The sequence below is a fragment of the Gekko japonicus genome, unplaced genomic scaffold (genome assembly GCF_001447785.1).
Source record: "Gekko japonicus isolate JY-2015 unplaced genomic scaffold, Gekko_japonicus_V1.1 scaffold1471, whole genome shotgun sequence".
Classification (NCBI taxonomy): domain Eukaryota; kingdom Metazoa; phylum Chordata; class Lepidosauria; order Squamata; family Gekkonidae; genus Gekko; species Gekko japonicus.
Window position 1 is genome coordinate 73,616 of NW_015163647.1, and position 5,918 is coordinate 79,533.

Consider the following 5,918-nt stretch of genomic DNA (forward strand, 5'->3'; position numbering starts at 1 on the left):
GCTCTGACACAAACTGCTCTTTTCCAAGGACAGCTGTGCCAGAGCTTGTGACTGACCCAAGGTCACATCAGCAGCTGCAAGCGGAGGAGTGGGGAATCAAACCTGGTTCTCCCAGATTAGAGTCCACAGCGGCCTCCACCACACACACACACCCCCAGCGCTTGGGCCGCAGGAGCGGCTCAGAAGAGGCCGAGAGAGAGAGATCGGCTGGGGGGGGGGGCAGCAGCAGCAGGAGGGACCCTTCCCCGGAAAGCCCCTGTCAGACTGCTGCCCTGCAGGGCTGTCAGGCCAGAAGCCAGCCTGGCCGCCCCCTGGAAGCTGCTCTCTGCTCGGACCCCTGTGGCGGCGGCTGCTCTGCCTGCCTGCCTGGCCCCGGCCCAAGCCGGGGGAGCCCTTCGGGGCTGCAAGGGAAGAGCCCCCCGGATCGGGCCCATGGGGAGGGCCCCCCCGCCTCATCCGGCATCCTCTCTCGCACAGTGGCCAGCCGGTTCCTCTGGAGGGCACAGAGGCCAAGGCCTTCCCCTGCTGCTGCCTGCTGGGATTCAGAGGCGGACTGCCTCTGGCTGTGGAGGCTTCCTTCGGTCACCATGGCAAGTAGCCACAAATAGACCTCTGTCCTCCATGGGTTTGTCTGGTGATGGGAAGGGCTGTCAGATCACCACCGGCTCACGGCAGCCCTGCGGGGTCTTGAAGGCAAGCGCCCTTCAGAGGGGGCCGTTCCCCCTTGCCTGCCTCTGCCGAGCCACCCTGGACTTCCTGGGCGGTCTGCGGTCCAGATCCTAAGGAGGGCTGATCCTGGGCCGTCTGGGTCAGGGCGGAGACGAGCAGAGGTGGGTTTGCCGTTGCCGGCCCCTGCCTCATGGCCCTGGGCTTCCGGGGTGGTCTCCCGTCCAAGTACGGACGATTCCTCAGCGGTCTCTCAGCCAAATACTAACCAGGGCTGATTGGGCTACACTGGAGCCGTCCAGGTCAGGGCAAGAAACGGCCAGAGGTGGGTTTGCCATTGCCTGCCTCTGTGAAGAAGAAGAGATTGGATTGATACCCCATGCCCTTCACTCGGGAGTCTCAGAACGGCTTACAATCTCCTTTCCCTTCCCCTCCCCACAACAGACAGACCCCCCGTGAGGTAGGCGGGGCTGAGAGAGCTCTCCCAAGGACTGCCCTTGAGATAACAGCTCTCAGAGAACATGTGAGTGGCCCAAGGTCACACCAGCTGGCTCCATGTGGAGGAGGAGTGGGGAATCAAACCCAGTCCTCCCAGATTAGAGTCCGTGCTCCTAACCACTACTGCTGGGGGACTTTGGGCCAGTCCCGGGTCTCTTAGAATTCTCTCGGCCTCACCTACCGCTCACGAGGGGTGACTGTTGTGGGGAGAGGAGAGGATGGGGACTACAAGTGGCTCTGAGACTCCTTAGCGTAGAGAACAGCAGGGTATAAAAACCTGATCTTCTTCACCTTCATGGCAGTGAATTCGATAATTTAGTTACTTGTTGGATCAAGAAGTACGTCTTTCCGTCTGTCTTGAATTTGTTGCCCATCATCAGGTGCCCAAAGTGCTGGGAGGGGGAGAAGAGGTTCCCTCTGTCCACCCCGCGCTTAGTGTTATAAACCTGTATCCTGTGTGTGTCCCCCACCCCACCCTGCAGCTGTGTCTTTCCCCTGCAGCTGTCTGTCAGACTCTTCAGTCTTTCCTCACAGGAAAGGTGCTCCAAACCTTTTCCCCCAGCTCTGCTATGTCCTTTTTTGAGATGAGTGACCAGAACAGCGCATTGTGCTCCAAACGACACAAGTGGCTATTACCCACAAGGTATAGATAGGGACTCTGGGGCAAGTGATGCTCTGTCTTCCTGGTGCTTGGGGGGGGGGTCAACAGTGGGAGGGCTTCTAATGTCCTGGCCCCACTGCTGGACCTCCTGAGGGCACCTGGTATTTCTGGCCACTGTGGGATACAGAGTGTTGGACTGGATGGGCCTTTGGCCTGATCCAACATTGGCATCTCTTATGTTCTTATTTAAATGAGGCCTCCCCAAAAATCTATACAGGGGCTTTATAATATTAAGAACATAAGAACATAAGAGATGCCAATGGTGGATCAGGCCAAAGGCCCATCCAGTCCAACACTCTGTGTCACACAGTGGCAGGTTTATTTTCAGCCCCGTTTTGTAATAATTCCCAGCGTGGAATTTGCTTTTATCGTCACTGCCACCCAGAGTCGACATGAGAAAAGAGCAAGAGCCCCGGAGCACCTTAAAGACTACAAACTCTGTTCGTCTTTAAGGTGCTCCGGGGCTCTTGGTGTTTTCTCCTGCTGCAGACAGACTCTCACGGCGCTACCCGTCTCAATCTAGTCCAGACTGCATCTGAGTTGCAGACCATAATATTCTCCCTTCTGCTAATCTTTTTCTGAATGGTCAGTCAGCCATACAGCATGTCCATCCGAAAAGGGAAATAATTCCCTTCCTTCTCTCAGCAGCTTATATAGCAATTGCTACTTGATGGAAAAACCCACATCCTCCAAACTTCTCTCTCTGGCAGGAGAAACGCTGGGACTTTTACATCATGGCTAAAATAACACTTAACACCTCTCCACTAGCCTCTGCTTCAGCGCTTACCAACTTGTCTGCTTCTTGGCTCCCAATATTAGACTACTTAACGACACAAGATGAAAGACCCTCCTAGTGTAATGAATCAACGACATCTACGGTGACAACATCAGGATTATGTAGCTTCCTATCTCTTCCTCTTCTCTCCTGATTTGCTTTCCTCTTCCTCTCTCTTATTTCCCCCCCTCCCCTCTATATCATCAAGTATACTTCTGCTCCACTGACAATAGCTGACTCAATTTTGTAATTGTTATACCAGTTATTGCTACATTCTTAAGCCTCTGTGTTTCATATTTATGTTTCAATAAAATGTTAATTAACAAAAGACTGTATCTGAGCTGTCCAAAGGTCTCTTTCCCAGTCAGTTCCAGGAAGTTAGAATCCCATCAGTGTATGAGGTTGGGATTTTTTGCTCCATGTGCACTGCCTTCCACTTACTTACCCACACTGAACTTCGCTGGCCACACTGCGGCCCACTCACCCAGTTTAGAGAGGGATCCTCCTTTTACCAGGCTGAGTAATTCGGCATCATTTGCTCACTTGGCCACTGCCCGGCTCACCCCCGATTCTGGAGCCCCTGTGCAAACAAGTTACATAGCACCTGGCCCCAGTCCCTGTCCTCGTGGGACCCCGTGGCTTACTTCCCTCGACTGCGAGAACGGGCCCTTTATTCCGCTCCCTGTCATTAAACCGGTTTCTAATGCAGAAGAGGAGCTGTTCTCTTATTCCACGACGGCTGAGTTCACCCGGGAGTCCATGGTGAGGCTTTTGGAAGTCCAAGCATGTCATATCTACCCGGTCACGGCTATCGACACGCTTCTCTACTTTCTCAGAGCACTTCAAGAGGTTGGTGAGGCAGGATTTCCCTGGGTGAAAGCCATGCGGGTTTTCTCTCAGCAGCAGCCGCCGCCGCCTTTGTTCCTCTGGTGCTTAGCGAGTCTCCCTTTGAGTGCGGTTTCGGCTAATTGACCTGGGACAGACGCAGGAAGGAAGGGGTTCGGGAGCCCCCCCCCCGCATTCCTTCTGGTCGGCCCCCCCGGGTTCCAAGTCTCCTCCTGGTGCCCTCCCCCCTTCCCTTCTCCCCCCAGGGCTCCCCAAAACAAAGCAGCGCCCACACGATGCCACCAGCTACCCTGAGAGTGCTAAGCAGAGTCGTATTATGTCTGGCAGCCTGTACTAGCACTGCTGTTGGCAACTCCACCTATAATCACTGCACCTGCCTGCGTCGCTACGTCAGCCAGCACAGGGACAATCTGCTGAAACTCTGCACACATTCGAGCTGTCCTGCTCCCGGGACAGTGAGCTTAGCCGCTGCCCTCCCTTTTACTGCACTACAGACAGCAGGACCCAATAGACGGGGGCATGGCTTCCCAATACCCCAAGCATTCCCAATCCAGGGAAGTTTAATAAATGAATACAAGAATAGCCCTGTCCTAAGCGGGCTGAGCAAGGGAAGAATGGAAAGGTGGAGACGTGAAGACAGGGCTGCTTCCCTGCACTAGGCGCGACTTAAATGATGCTTTAATTTTGTGGTTTGAAGTTCACATCATTTCCTACTTTTCCTGGTTGGGACTTCTCTCCATTGTCCCTCACTGCATGGACAAGATGGAGTCCCTAGAGACAAGTGTAGCCCATCATGGCTTGTGGCCATCTGAGGAGCTGTCCAAAATGGAAGAAGAAGAGAAGGATGGATTTATACCCCATGGCCCTTCACTACCCAAAGGAATCTCAGAGCGGCTTACAAACTCCTTTCCCTTCCCCTCCCCACAACAGACACACCCTGTGAGGTCGGCAGGGCTGAGAGAGCTCTCCCAAGAACTGCCCTTGAAAGAACAGCTCTGAGAAAACTATGGCTGGCCCAAGGTCACCCAGCAGCTGCAAGGAGAAGAGTGGGGAATCAAATTTGGTGTGAGAGCCAGTTCGGTGTAGTGGTTGAGTGCGCGGACTCTAATCTGGGAGAACCGGATTTGATTCCCCACTCCTCCACTTGCACCTGCTGGATGACCTTGGGCAAGCCATAGTTCTGATAAGAGCTGTTCTTGAAAAAAAGAGCAGTTTCTGTCAAGAGCTCTCTCAGCCCCACCTACCTCACAGGAGGGTGCCTGTTGTGGGGAGGGGAAGGGAAAGGAGTCTGTAAGCTGCTCTGAGACGCCTTCCGCTAGTGAAGGGCAGGGTATAGATCCGATCTCTTCTTCTTCTTCAAATCCAATTCTTCCAGATTAGAGTCCGCGCACTTCACCACTACACCAAACCTTTTACCTTCTGTCCTGAGAATGTATAACCTACCCCTGGGAGGGGGAGTCATTTGGACCTTCCTGTCCCCAAAGGAAGAGTCTCTAAGAAGCATCTGGCTCCTGGCGGTCTCCGGCCCCCGGGTAACCAGGGTGACCCAGCTTTCCTCCTGCTTTGGCCACTGGAGTGCTCTCTGCTGGGAGCTGGATGGCTCCGGCCCCCGTCCAGGTCAGCCTCAAGGGTGGGCCCATGTAGAGCGAGTCGCAGTAATCCAGCCTGGGGAATGCCCATTTCATGGATTACAGTGCCTAGTTCAGGATGAGACAGATAAGGGGGCTAGTTGCCTGACTGCCACAGTTGAAGAAACACTCTCCCATCACAGCTTCCAACCAAGCTGCCGAGTCTTGTGAGCAAAAATTCTACTTTGTGAGCTGCTGGCCTTAAAGTGGTGAGCGAGCGATTTAGCTGCTGCATAAACTAGTTTGCTCTGGAGCCCTCCTGCCTGAGCGAAGGCAAAAATGTGTGAGCCGGAGGCTAAAAAAGTCCCGGCTGTTGTGGGACAGGACTAATGCTCCCTCTAAGCTGTGGAGTCTGGTGAGCAAAAATTCTACTTTGTGAGCTATGGGCATTAAAATTGTGAGCGAACAATTTGGCTGCCAGATAAATCAGTTTGCTCTGGAGCCATCCTTCCTGAGCTAAGACAAAAATGTGTGAGCTGGAGGCTAAAAAACTGGAGCTCACACTCACTCAGCTTAGAGGGAACACTGGAGGACCACTCCCGCAGGCAGCTGGTGGGAAGAGTACCCCCCCCTCTCTCTCTCACACACACACACAGCTAGCGCTGGGCCGAGCCTAAGCCCCCCCCCATAGAGTAGCCACGCCCTCCCAACGGCCCCGGGCAAAGGACGGGCACACCATCCCTTTGTGTCCATAAATAAGTCCTTGTATTTATTTCAAACTCAATTGCATATAAAATGTCACAACGACCAGGCGGGTGTCTCAAAAGCCCAGGCCGGGTCCCGCTCCGCTGGAGTTAGGCGTTCCCACCCGTTTGGCACACAAAGGTGAGGGCCCTGCGGGGGG